Source organism: Mytilus galloprovincialis, chromosome 5 (genome assembly GCF_965363235.1).
Source record: "Mytilus galloprovincialis chromosome 5, xbMytGall1.hap1.1, whole genome shotgun sequence".
NCBI lineage: Eukaryota > Metazoa > Mollusca > Bivalvia > Mytilida > Mytilidae > Mytilus > Mytilus galloprovincialis.
In genome coordinates, this window is record NC_134842.1 from 64,970,031 (window position 1) to 64,985,706 (window position 15,676).

Below are 15,676 nucleotides of genomic sequence, written 5' to 3' on the forward strand. Positions count from 1 at the left end.
TAAACAAAATTCAGTAGTTTTCATACCTCAGACTGACTCATATAATAAAATTATTTGTCCGCAACAACCAAAACTGACCATATAAGCATTTTATTATGTAAATCTATATAGCCACGTAGTAAATGAGTTATATTTTCATGTAAGGATTGATTGTATAAGAAAATAGGTAGCAATATTTGAATATTATGACTAAAAAATTTTGTTTGCATCAATTTAGAGTGCCAGCATGTCCTTTTTTTATTTAAAATATTGAATTGTAAACAAAATTCAGTAGTTTTCATACCTCAGACTGACTCATATAATAAAATTATTTGTCCGCAACAACCAAAACTGACCATATAAGCATTTAATTATGTAAATCTATATAGCCACATAGTAAATGAGTTATATTTTCATGTAAGGATTGATTGTATAAGAAAATAGGTAGCAATATTTGAATATTATGACTAAAAAATTTTGTTCGCATCAATTTAGAGTGCCAGCATGTCCTTTTTTGTTCAAAATATTGAATCGTTAACAAAATTCAGTAGTTTTCATACCTCAGAGTGACTCATATAATAAAATTATTTGTCCGCAACAACCAAAACTGACCATATAAGCATTTGCTTATGTAAATTTATATAGCCGCATAGTAAATGAGCTATATTTTCATGTAAGGATTGATTGTATAAGAAAATAGGTAGCAATATTTGAATATTATGATTACAAAATTTTGTTAGCATCAATTTAGAGTGCCAGCATGTCCTTTTTTATTCAAAATATTGAAGCGTAAACAAAATTCAGTAGTTTTCATACCTCAGACTGACTCATATAATAAAATTATTTGTCCGCAACAACCAAAACTGACCATATAAGCATTTGCTTATGTAAATTTATATAGCCGCATAGTAAATGAGTCATATTTTCATGTAAGGATTGATTGTATAAGAAATAGGTAGCAATATTTGAAAATTATGATTACAAAATTTTGTTCGCATCAATTTAGAGTGCCAGCATGTCCTTTTTTATTCAAAATATTGAAGCGTAAACAAAATTCAGTAGTTTTCATACCTCAGACTGACTCATATAATAAAAATATTTGTCCGCAACAACCAAAACTGACCATATAAGCATTTAATTATGTAAATCTATATAGCCACGTAGTAAATGAGTTATATTTTCATGTAAGGATTGATTGTATAAGAAAATAGGTAGCAATATTTGAATATTATGACTAAAAAATTTTGTTCGCATCAATTTAGAGTGCCAGCATGTCCTTTTTTTATTTAAAATATTGAATCGTAAACAAAATTCAGTAGTTTTCATACCTCAGACTGACTCATATAATAAAATTATTTGTCCGCAACAACCAAAACTGACCATATAAGCATTTTATTATGTAAATCTATATAGCCACGTAGTAAATGAGTTATATTTTCATGTAAGGATTGATTGTATAAGAAAATAGGTAGCAATATTTGAATATTATGACTAAAATATTTTGTTTGCATCAATTTAGAGTGCCAGCATGTCCTTTTTTTATTTAAAATATTGAATTGTAAACAAAATTCAGTAGTTTTCATACCTCTGACTGACTCATATAATAAAATTATTTGTCTGCAACAACCAAAACTGACCATATAAGCATTTAATTATGTAAATCTATATAGCCACATAGTAAATGAGTTATATTTTCATGTAAGGATTGATTGTATAAGAAAATAGGTAGCAATATTTGAATATTATGACTAAAAAATTTTGTTCGCATCAATTTAGAGTGCCAGCATGTCCTTTTTTATTCAAAATATTGAATCGTAAACAAAATTCAGTAGTTTTCATACCTCAGACTGACTCATATAATAAAATTATTTGTCCGCAACAACCAAAACTGACCATATAAGCATTTGCTTATGTAAATTTATATAGCCGCATAGTAAATGAGCTATATTTTCATGTAAGGATTGATTGTATAAGAAAATAGGTAGCAATATTTGAATATTATGATTACAAAATTTTGTTAGCATCAATTTAGAGTGCCAGCATGTCCTTTTTTATTCAAAATATTGAAGCGTAAACAAAATTCAGTAATTTTCATACCTCAGACTGACTCATATAATAAAATTATTTGTCCGCAACAACCAAAACTGACCATATAAGCATTCTAGTATGTAAATCTATAGCTATATAGCCGCATAGTAAATGAGTTATATTTTCAAGTAAGGATTGATTGTATAATAAAAAAGGTAGTAATATTTGAATATTATGATTAAAAAAAATTTGTTCGCATCAATTTAGAGTGCCAGCATGTACTTTTTTTATTCAAAATATTGAATTGTAAACAAAATTCAGTAGTTTTCATACCTCAGACTGACTCATATAATAAAATTATTTGTCCGCAACAACCAAAACTTACCATATAAGCATTTTATTATGTCAATCTATATAGTCGCATAGTAAATGAGTTATATTTTCATGTAAGGATTTATTGTATAAGAAAATAGGTAGCAATATTTGAATATTATGACTAAAAAATTTTGTTCGCATCAATTTAGAGTGCCAGCATGTCCTTTTTTATTCAAAATATTGAAGCATAAACAAAATTCAGTAGTTTTCATACCTCAGACTGACTCATATAATAAAATTATTTGTCCGCAACAACCAAAACTGACCATATAAGCATTTGCTTATGTAAATCTATATAGCCACAGAGTAAATGAGCTATATTTTCATGTAAGGATTGATTGTATAAAAAAATAGGTAGCAATATTTGAACATTATGATTACAAAATTTTATTCGCATCAATTTAGAGTGCCAGCATGTCCTTTTTTATTCAAAATATTGAATCGTAAACAAAATTCAGTAGTTTTCATACCTAAGACTGACTCATATAATAAAAATATTTGTCCGCAACAACCAAAACTGACCATATAAGCATTCTAGTATGTAAATCTATAAAGCTCCATAGTAAATGAATTATATTTTCAAGTAAGGATTGATTGTATAATAAAAAAGGAAGTAATATTTGAATATTATAATTAAACAAATTTTGTTCCCATCAATTTAGAGTGCCAGCATGTCCTTTTTTATTTAAAATATTGAATCGTAAACAAAATTCAGTAGTTTTCATACCTCAGACTGACTCATATAATAAAATTATTTGTCCGCAACAACCAAAACTGAATATATAAGCATTTGCTTATGTAAATCTATATAGCCACAGAGTAAATGAGCTATATTTTCATGTAAGGATTGATTGTATAAGAAAATAGGTAGCAATATTTGAATATTATGACTAAAAAATTTTGTTCGCATCAATTTAGAGTGCCAGCATGTCTTTTTTTATTCAAAATATTGAATCGTAAACAAAATTCAGTAGTTTTCATACCTCAGACTGACTCATATAATAAAATTATTTGTCCGCAACAACCAAAACTGACCATATAAGCATTTTATTATGTAAATCTATATAGCCGCATAGTAAATGAGTTATATTTTCATGTAAGGATTGATTGTATAAGAAAATAGGTAGCAATATTTGAATATTATGACTAAAAAATTTTGTTCGCATCAATTTAGAGTGCCAGCATATGTCCTTTTTTTATTGAAAATATTGAATCGTAAACAAAATTCAGTAGTTTTCATACCTCAGACTGACTCATATAATAAAATTATTTGTCCGCAACAACCAAAACTGACCATATAAGGCAGCAACCATTTGATTTTCTGGGGGGGGGGGGGGGGGGGGGGGCTATGGTTTTTTTTGGAAAAAAAGTTTGTTTCCAGTTTTTGGAAAAAAAAAAAATTTGTTTTTGATTCTGAGGGGAAAAAAATGTTTGTTTCACCCTCAGCTGCCATTATATGTAATGTTAAAATTGAAAGAAAAAATTGTTTTCGACTTGTCGTGAAAAAAATAGATTGTTTTTCGCCCCAGGCGAAACAAATAATTTGTCCAGAAAAAAAAGCCATAGCCCCCCCCAGAAAATCAAATGGTTGCTGCCTAAGCATTCTATTATGTAAATTTATATAGCCGCATAGTAAATGAGTTATATATCAATGTAAAGATAGCAATATTTGAACATTTTAATTGACGAGATGGTACAAATGAACATACTTATATTACACTTTATTGATATCCCTTTCAATATACTGTTCAATTTACGTTTGTTTTTATCATTTGTCAAAACAGAATCTTCTCATGTTAATCCAAGGCAAACAAGATGAATTTCGATTAAAAATTAATGTATTAAATACACCGAGTTATAGTTAGGAATTCGAAGAGACAATAATAAACGGGGAACGAAACAACGTAAACCATGATGTTTATATCCCATCATATAAAAATATTCTCCCGATGTCTCGGATAACCTTTCTTTCCGTATCGATATTTGCACATGTAACTTTTGAAAGGAAAATATAGAAAATCTGCCAATCAGTAAAGTTAATGGACTTTATGAAAGTGATTTTGTGTAATTTAATATTTCGAATTAAAAGAGTTTTTGAATTGTTCTGGTTTGAAACACATATACGTGAAATATAAAGACTAAAGGTCGCTTTTATAAAATAAATGTGCAAATGAACTTGAAGTTTATTTCTAAATTTACCCAATCAGTTAACGCGAAAAGTAAACGTGCGTTTACTTTCAAGTGCACGTAAAAATACACTTGTAAAATATGTACTAAACGCCCGTTTACTTTTAAGTGCACGTAAAAATTAATTGGAAGAATTCTGAAGTAAACGCCCGTTTACTACTGACTAAACGGACAGATAGTAAACGCCCGTTTACTAGGGTAGACATTAGAAATTTCCATTTCGACCACGTTAACGTAATTATAGTAAACGTGCGTTTACTAGTAAACGGGAGATTTGAAGTTAACTAACGAAATATGTGCACGCGGCGTTAACTTGCGTTTACTTTATGTAATGCTTGGTCTGCACCCAACTGTATATTGATGTGTTTCTCTCGGTTTTGGTGTGTGTACTTGATTTGATTTTTTCTATCGATTTATGATCATGAGTTTTGAACATCGGTATACTACTGTTGTCTTTATATACCTCAGAATAATAATAATAATATCTCACAAAAAATAGGATCATTTTTCTTATTCTTTTTGAAGAAACAGTGTTTATGTTTAAACTATTCATAACAGTATTATTTGTAATTTCCCTGTGACTGATTGATTCCAGGCAATACCTAAAATAACGAATGAGAGGACATGTCAGTCATACGACAATAACAAATTAAAGGTGCCTTCGAATCAAAGTCAGAAAAAGGTTTCTATAAGAAGTTACAGGATTCCGTTAAGTGAAAAAATCATACTTATTCATGTACATTTGTATGGTACAGAATATGGTAAGCGTTATCAATTTATTAGACTAGTCCGATTGTACTTATACTATAACTGTTGAGCAACATTTAATAGAGTAATCCTATAGAAATCCTAGTTGTTTTTAGTGATAAGATTGTTAATCGTCAATATTGTTATTGATGTCTTTAAAATTTTCAACTTACAAATATTATATTATAAAGGAAAAACCGGAGAACTCCTATTGTCAGAAAACACTATCAAGCAAACAATCTATCCCCACTGATCTGTGTCCACACTTATTTTTGTCCAGACTTATCTGTGTCCACACTTATATTATAAAGTAAATATTTAACACTGCTTTTTCCTCTTTATACAAATTATTTATACTTGTAGTAACTCCACCAAGCTGTTCCTTTACTATTGTATTCTTTATATCTAATAATTAATGCAAACGAAATATATAGCTATTCATTAAATCTGATGACCCTTACATGCATCAAAACCTATAGGTATATTTAAATTCTAATATCATTGAGTAGATAAGATAAGATAAACTGTAAAGAGCATGTGTATTTTAGTTGCCTCTTTCTCCAATACACCGCTGATATCTCCCTCTTTTAGTTTACCTCTAATGGTGTTAACTACTGTTGAAATCACAACAAAACAAATCCCCCCATCCCCCTCACTACAAAAATAATAAAATAAAATTATTAAATAATGAATAAACGTGAGAGTCTTGCTGTTGGACGAAGACTGACATGTACATACAAACAACAGCTTTAGTCAATCAAACATTGAATTGTCGATAGACTTTAGTAATCTTCTTTAAGTGCACAGGTATGTGGTTATATCGAGTGACTCCAAATCTTACAAAATTATAATATATGTATAAAAAGGAGATGTGGTATGATTGCCAATGAGACAACTATTCACTAAAGACCAAAATGAACAGACATTAACAACTATAGGTCACCGTACGGCCTTCAACAATGAGCAAAGCCCATACCGCATAGTCAGCTATAATAGGCCCCGATGAGACAATATAAAGCAATTCGTTTCGTAGCGAGTACAAATAAATTTTATATTTTCCGATTGTGTACTTATTATGTTGTTTTTATCCTAATATTTAGACCAAACACGTGAAAATCTTAAGTTGTTAAAATCTGAATCATTGTGTATAATTTTAAATGAAAACGACATAGTTTAAACTTGAACCGCGGAGAAGACACCAAATCGAACAGTTATTCAAAAATAAATATCCGCATTACAGCTTGCTCAACATCGAACCAGGGTAATAGGAGACTTTATTTGTACAAGTAATAATAAACCAATTTTTTTTTGTGTACATGTCACTTGTACAATTGTTTGGTAATTGCAGGATAAAAGAGGTTCAAAAGTATGCAACGAGATGAATTTGTATAATAAATCGTTTAATTTCATTTATTTCGTATGAGAAATTTGTTTACTACTTTAACTGTATAATATCTTTTTATCGATAAAATCCTGATTGGTAAACCAACGCATTTTTATAGATAGACATGAGATGATGTGGTTTGAGTGTCGAACGAGACAACTCTCAATTAAAGTAGCAGTTTGTAAAAAAAAAAAACGTTATAGGTTTTCAACATTGAGCATTGGCTCAAACCGAAAAGAAAGCTATTAAGGGCCCCAAAAATGACTAGTATAAAACCATTCACACGGGAAAACAAACGGTCTAGTTTATATAGAAAATCGAGAACACTTATGAATCACATCAACAAAAGACAAATACCCAACATCATTCATCTGACTAGGAAAGAAGAAAAAAACAGCAAGTTTTCTTGTCTTAATTGATTTATTATAAGTTTTTCTTCTCTTTTATTTTGTATAAATTTTGTATTTTAAATAGTTTGGCTTATAGCATCACTTAATAAACACTGAGGGTCGAATTAATGTATACACCTCAATCTCCTATTAGTCAAAATCAAAATGATTCACTTGGATATATTAATAATAATGTCCCTGAATCTATCCCGTACCACTGTTTATCCTTGCTAAATCTTTTTCTTGCTGTTTACACTTTTAAATCATTTAATTCGCGCATAGATCGCATTTCTCTCTCATAAAGTAATTCACGACAAGATTTTCAATTCGAAAAAAAAACCACAAAACACAAAAGATAAAAACTTCCCCAACGATTGAGAAGTCTGCACATGAAGAACGTTTTAAGGACTTGAACGTGTGTGTTTGCAAGGGTTCTGAATATATATTTTAGAATCGAAGAAAGACCCACGAGAGAAGTTTTAGAGAGGTGAGAACGTCTTAGCTGATATACCAGAGATGAGTTCATTTAATAACTGGTATGCATACTTTCACAATGAACGTGAAATTTAATACTTTGCGTTCAGATGGGACTAATACATATCATTACGAAACACAAGAAATAGCCAAATTGTAAAAAGTTTATGGTTTATGATTTAAATGTTTACAAATACTCTAAACGAATAAAAAACTGAAAAAATCTGTATTAGATACCCCAAAAACAGTCCTCGACCTAGAAGATTTATTTCTATGTCTTTTAAACTTTCGAAAAGAGTACACTGTAACAATATTTGTATTTGATATAAATAATACGGAAATATTTGAAGTGTATTTCTCATGCACTGCTTAGATATTTATATATTATCGTTGGTCATCTGTTTATCGCTATTTTACCTATGACGACGATGTCAATGCCTGTATTTTCAACATTAAAGACTAGGTATATGGATAAAAATAAGATAAAACGTGTTATTTGTCAAAAAGTCTTTTGGATTTTTGTGAAATAGTTGCTCATTCGAATGTGTTGTAAGCAGGCTGACATAATCGTACTTGTAATAAGTGTAACTTCCAATAGTGTCCCTAAATGATTGACGAACCACAAAGAAATTCAGTAATATATTTGTTTTCTCTTTTTTATTAACTTTCCTTCGTTGTAATTTTTTCCCGTAAATTGTATGACTATATATTTGTTGCAATTGGCAAGCACGTAACAAAAACGCGGTCTTTCCAGTGTTATCACACAGATGTACGTTACATTTACTTTGAATAGTTTCTAATAGCCCCAGTCACGCTGTCACATTTCGGCAATCCCGTTTAGTCTTTAATTTTCTATGTTGTGTCTTGTGTACTATTGTTAGTCTGTTTGTCTTTTTCATTTTTAGCCATGAAGTTGTCAGCTTGTTTTCGATCTATAAGTTTGACTATACCTCTGGTATCTTTAGCCCCTCTATAAGTCTAAGATACACGATTTTCCATTAATTTGTTGGGGGTTGAATAACCTGTCAGTAAATTCGATTACTTTCAGATCTGTATATCTTAATGTGTATAGGATGTATAAATACCTGACCATATCCACTATGTGAAATGTTTTTTTCTGCTCTTTACCGATCTAACTGGTTAAGCACTTCCCAGCGTTGATTCATAATTTGTTCTTATGTTTAACTATTACACCACTGTCCCAAATAGAAGGGTTTGCGATATGTATTTGTAAGTAAAGATATTTAGTTAAGTGGTTGTCGTTTGGTTTTGTTCGTTATTTTTTTCTTTCCGTGAATTGTTATGTTGTAAATCAAGCCGTCAGTTTCCTCAATTGTATTATTTCATATTTTTCATGTCGGCGCCTAATACATGTTATATAGCTGATTATACGGTGTGCGTTTTTTCTCATTGGCGAAGGACTTACGATTACCTATTACTACTTGTATTCACTTGATTTTAACTTTGGCTGCTTGTTGTCTAAATTGCAACGATACCACATTTCATTATCTTTATATAAATAGATATAAGATGAATAACATATTTCAATGTGTTGTCTAAATACTATTATCCTATGAATTGATATATCGATTGATGCGTTATTTACGTCTATTTCTTAATTATTTTTTATGTTTTTCGTTCAGTTCAACAAGTAAAACAAAAGGATGATTTGGCATCGATATGCATTACATTGGGATGTCTCTTAATATTTGTTTTCAATAATGGGCTTCGAGCGTTAAAAATCATTATATTATTCTTATTGTGCATAAGGCCAAGGATCTACCAGAACTCGTCAGGCATATTTTTCTTTTCAGATGTTGACCATTGAATGTCTTTCAGATAAGTTTCGGTGGTTATGTCTTTGAAGTTAATCCCGTATATCCAACCATCCAGATTTACATGATAATGTTTATCATAAAGGTTAGTATTTCATGTATTTATTTTGATAAGTTTCTAATTTTTCATAAACCTTGCCTAAAAATATAATGTTGCGTATAGTTTATAATAACATGTATCTTTTTGGTATTTCATTATTTTGCTTTACTTGTTTTCATCTCCAGTGTCTCCCATACATTGCATAAATGTTTTGTCTATTTCTTTGTTGCAATTTTCCCGCGCATAATAACGTGCTTTCTTTCCACTGGTATCGCAGAGGTCTAATTTGCACTTTATTTTTAATAATTCTCTTACAATAGAAGGATCGTCTCCTTCGGCTGCTATATGCAACGCCGTTTTACCCGAGTTATCTTGAATATTAACATCGCATGTGTTCTGTAATATAAGTTTTACTGCACCCATGCGTTGCTCCCGGCATGCAATATGAAGCAAAGTCTGACCATTCAAGTTTTTAACATTAAGATCTCCTTTCTTGACTAGTATGGTAAATATATCCATATAATTTGAGCTCATGGTCATATGCAATGGTGTTCTGTCTAATTCGTCTCGAGCATTAATTGCGCAGTTTTTCCTCAATAAGGTTCGCACCATTGAAATGTCATTATTAGTACACGCAATATGCAATAAACTTCTCCCCGTGTTATCAAGCAGGTTTATATCGCATTCCTGATTTTTTAAAAGTTCCCTTACTATTTCGAATTTGCTACACCGATATGCATGGTGTATGGCTGTTTCTAAGTATTTATCCTGCATATTAATGTTGATTTTTGTTTTCATTAAAAGTTTTACGCCTTTTATATTGTTGCCAGTCACCGCGTGATGTAAACCGGTTCGATATAATACACTGTCTACATCATTTACGTCAAAGTCTTCTTTTCGTTTTAAAAAAAGTGCGATTATATCTCCATTGTAATTGTTTTCACATGCAATGTGAAAGGCTTTTCTGCCATTGCTATCATATCTATTCAAATCGCAATTGCTTTTAATTAAAAGTTCGGCAATATCTGTAGACCCAGTTGAAACTGCTGTCATTAATGGTGTTTTCAGGTCTAAATGAGTTAAATTTATGTCACACTTATCATTGCACTCTGCATTTAGTAAGATTTTGACAATGTTAATGTTTTTTCTAAAAATGGCAAAATGTAGAGCAGAATAAGACATGTAAGAGTCGTCATCTTCGTGATTTTTAGCATTCACTTTGCAGTTCTTATTATTCAATATACTTTTCACCATGTTTTCATTTTTGTTTTCTATGGAAACATGTAATGGCGTTCTACCAGTTATGTCTCTGATATTAACATCTGCCTTATATTTTACCAGAATGTCTACTAGTCCTGTATTATCATATTGACAGACACGAAAGACCGGTGTTTCATTACGATCATTATAAAGGTTAATATTGCAACATCCGTATTTCAGTAGAAATTCAACACAATTCTTATTGTCGTTTTCACAGGCTGTAAAAAGAAATGTCTTTCCATATTTGTCTTGTGTGTTTATAAGATTACATATAGGCATTTTTTCATGACTTTCATCAGTATGTTGACCCGGATCAGTAGTGTTAGCTAATGAAATTGCTTGAAACAGCATTTTGATTATGACCTCTGAACCGTTGACGAATGCTAAATGCAGTGCATTTCTACCCTGGTTGTCTGTTACGCTTAATTTATCTGAAAATAACGAGATTCTGCTCTGTTCGTTTGCATCGCCCAATGAACACTTCCACTTGTGTAATAATAGATTTACGACATGTGAATGACAATTTCTGCAAGCCATATGAAGAGCTGTTAGACCGTTAACATCCTGAATATCAATATCGCAGTCGGTTTCGAGCGATTTATGACTGCCGTCATCGTCTTTCGCAGTGGATTGTATGCCTAACAGTACTTTGACAACCACTTCTCTTCCACGTAAACATGCTAGATGTATGGGTGCTTTTTGCATAGAATTTTGATAATTTATGTCATATTCGAGGTGAAGAAGAAGTTTAACGACACTAACGCTTCCGCATAAGCATGCAAACATTAAAATAATCTCTTCGTCGTTATTCGATAATTCTAATTTCAACAATTCTCGATCATCGTAATCGATGACGTTGAAATCATCTTGTCTTGTAACCACTATTTCTCGGGACAAACTCAATGTATGACGTTTTTTCAAGATAAGGTCCAATAATTCACTGAAATCATTTTCTACAGTCAAAATCAATGGTAAGCAGCTAGATGCTAATATCGTTAGAACTCCATCCGACTTATTTACATGCTGAATCAATTCTGTTTCATACTTGCTGTTTGCTACCTGCATATTTCGAAACGCATTTTCAAATTCTTTATGTTTGATATCTTTTATCAATCGATTAAAATATAATTCTGCATAGTTCTTTGCCAAATTAGGATCTTTTGCGAATCCTTCAAGTTTTACCTGAGTTTGTAGAAAATCATTACTTCCAAAAGCAATTAAGGATACTGGAGTTTTCTTTATAAAATAGTTAAGTAGAATATCATAAAGTTCAGGGTGCACCAGTGAATATGCTGTAGTCTCATCTATAATATATCTTCCAACGACTTTATCGAACTCTTGCTGTATCTGAGATAACTTTATATTTTTTTGGAATAGTTTACATTCTACACTCACTTCCTTTACTAACTTTTCAAGATTTTTATCAAACAGTGGTTTACTCAATTTTCCATCAAATATAGTAACTAGGGCAAGACCAATATAACATGGTTCACTGAGTGTTCGTATTTCCTCAAATTCCTGTTCTAACACAGAATTAGGATCTGTAAAAAAAATAATATTTTCGGTGCTTTGATGTAGCTGTGAGTATAAAAGACAGAGAGTATAAAATCTGTCTACCTTCTGAATATCTAGTTCAGCAAACAGTAACTGAGTTGTTTCTGGGTTCATGTGACATGACGCAATATCTAGCTTTTGATCAATCGTTTCCCGTAACTCACTGGATACGTTATATTCAGAAAACTGATATAGTGTTTTCAATGATTTGAACTGATCTAACTTCCTAAACTCTTCTCTGCATGTTACCAGGATATAAATAGAATCAGTCTCATTGCTTGGGCAAAAATAATGTTCATAGAATAGTTGCTTCCATGCATTTGTAACTCGTTTGTTAACGGTATATCTTCCGAGAAAATCATCAATTACAAATATTGTTTTAGTATGATTAGTTTGTATACCATGTGATTCATCAAGTGCAAGGACCTTAACATGTTTTTCTTGTTTGTTATGTTTTTTCTTCGTGGCAGGTTCATTTTTCATGTCTTGTTTTTTCTTTCCGCGATGATCAGTTACCACCGGCATCTTTTTTATTTTAAGTTTATGTGTTGTAATATTCGTCTGAAATCTTAGTTCTAGGTGATTTTTTATAATGTTTGGGTTGTTTGCAGGAACAATAGAAAAATCGTTGTTTTTGTTTAGCTGCAACGCAACATAACGAGCAAGAGCTGTTTTTCCTGTTCCTGGTTTTCCCGATACTACTACAAAGTGGTGTTTACATTTATCAAATGCTTCTGTGATCTCTTTGATAGCAGCAGAATTAGGAAAATATCTATCTGTATCTTCAATCCAATAAATATATTCTTCCTTGTCTGGTTCTGAAATTGATAATTGTTACACATGCTTTAATGCTGATTATGCACGCTTCATATAACTTAAATCAACAATTTCAAATGTCAAAATCCATAGCTGTATTGTTTAGGTTCTTCAATGTTAAAATGGAAATGACGGAAAAAAACAATAAGTAATAAACTAAACGTTCAAGTATCTCGCACGATTTTATATTTAAATGTCTTAACACCTTGAAGATATAGGCAATTTTTTTTATACAATAACCCTATACCATTTCCTATAATTTTTTAATACGTGTATTCATCAAAATTAGCAACTATTCTTATTTCGTCAATTAAATTATCATCAGATCGATTTACTCCAACTGATTTAAACGAATAAATAACTTTGACCTTTTTCAAACCATCAAAGAAAACATTAATGTATGACGTACGTAAAATCATTAAAGAAAATATTTATTTTGATTGATATGAAAAAATTATAATAGCAATTTCTATCTTATTGTACTTTAAACTTGGTTATATAAAATGATATCATGCACTTAACCTAAAGTTACCTCGGATGCTTTTCGAAATCCTTTTGATTTCTAATTGTAAGTCTTTCTCGTTGTCGTCAAGTGGACTGCATTTGAGTTGCATACACGTCTCTCTATAGTTTTCACCACCAAGGTTGCAAATCGCCTGCAAGATGTTTTAATCATTGCAATATCTAAATACATTTTAAAGATATGATTATGAGATACATTTATTTTTTACACCTTATCATGAACACTCTATTTCACATAGCAATATATTTTAACAAATTCAATAGCCCGAACCTTGTTAATAATATGAAAATACGGACATTGTGTGATTGAAATGATTATAGTTGCAATTTGACTAATGATCGGCAACTTATAGCTAGAAACCGACATTATCTCGACAATTTCGAAATTTGTAAACAACCTCACGCTTACGTTAAGAAAAATTATAATTTTCATTTGCAAGCTGGTAAACAGTAAAAAATAATAAATCATCGATCTCCAAGGCAAATTCAAAACGGAAAGTCCACAACCAAAAGGCAAAATCAAAAGGTTTACAGATCAATCGAATGGATGACAACTGTTTTAATCCTGACTTGATACAGACATGTTCTCATGTATAAAATGATTGATTACACATGGTTTTATACATGTAGCTATTTAAACCTCTCAATAAGACAGTTGTATACATTTCCATTATGTTGTCAATAACGTATGATCAAAACAAACAAACATCAAAGATAAAATGCAAAAGAGGGGTACAGTAACAACATTTTGTCATAATCTTAATCACTCTAAAAAAACAAATATGCAAATTCAGAAAAACGATAAAGAATATATAGATAAAGCTCATGTGCAAGAACGAAACACAGGAATGCAACAACTTACCATAACACAATAAAACGATGAATGGATGTTCAAGTAACGAGCCATATCCGATTTATATATTTTAGTGAAATTAATCATTTACAACGACAAATAAAAAAACCACCAAAACACGTAATTTAGATGATGAACAACGTCAGTACCTATACTCTATACTTTATATTACCATGTATGATGACTCCTTGCAGGCGGATACGTACGTTGATTTTGTTGCCAACTTACCTAAGTTCTAGAAATATTTCTTGTTTATTTCTTTTGAAAGTTGGGGCGGAGGCCATGCAATTCATGACAATCGGGTGTATACCCAAATTAATTCTATATATAAAGTGTGGCTGGTCCATTATCCATATGTGCATTTGTATATCACTCTCCATTGATGCTATGGACAAATATATAATTAACCCATCTGCTATGTACTAAACACTGACTGTACCATTGTGAACCGTTGAACAATTAGTCATTCAACTTGGAAAATTTAAGAAAAACGAAAAAAATTTAAACAAATCAAGATGGTAGATGATCTACACGAAATAAATTGACGCTTGGTAAGTTTGGTTGTTGATTTGTTGTACAACTTGTGTATGAATTATCGTTCTAGTTCATTTTAAAAATAAAAAGTTTTTTGAATTGTGCAACAAATTCTGAAAATATGTTTTTTATAATCAAGATTTTTTAAACTTACATCAGTAATATGTTCCCAGTATTTCTTAAAGTCTTTTCCAGACAAAGTGAATCCCTTACTATGTACTATTGTATTTCTATAGTGTTTCAATCTCAACAGACTTGCAGCTTCACTTTTGTCGGTTTCCGCAGGAAATGCATCTGATTCATATTTTTCGATTAAGTTTTTCAATAGACATATCATTAAAGTAAGATCAAAGTCTAATGATGACGGTGCACCTACAGCAAAAACAAATGTATTAATTTAATGTAACCATCGTTAATTCACCAACATGGATTTCATAACTTAAATTGATGAAGGACAAAAAGATAATGTTTCTATATACCGGTACCTAAAACGAATTGAAAGCCTTTAAGAGTTATGACGAAAGAAAACATTTAGGGGTTTCTGTTTCTGTTTATAAACCGGGAAAATAAGATAACAAGTCGGAACTAAAATATTATATAGAAATTAGACAAGAGATCATATTAAGTCTAGATAGTAAAATTACAGTATGATTACAGCTCCAAACACATTAATCAGTAATTAAATTTTGCAAATCATGG

General features: G+C 30.7%; 1 long non-coding RNA gene across 1 annotated transcript; it reads right to left on the minus strand.

Annotated features, from left to right (window-relative positions):
- Nucleotides 1-9,418: 9,418 nt before the first annotated feature.
- On the minus strand, nt 9,419-15,438 carry LOC143076255 (uncharacterized). Its single transcript, XR_012978579.1, has 3 exons — nt 15,132-15,438; nt 13,601-13,724; nt 9,419-13,070 (listed from the first exon to the last, which is right to left on the minus strand). It is a non-coding gene; the product is annotated as an uncharacterized LOC143076255 (long non-coding RNA).
- Nucleotides 15,439-15,676: the final 238 nt, after the last annotated feature.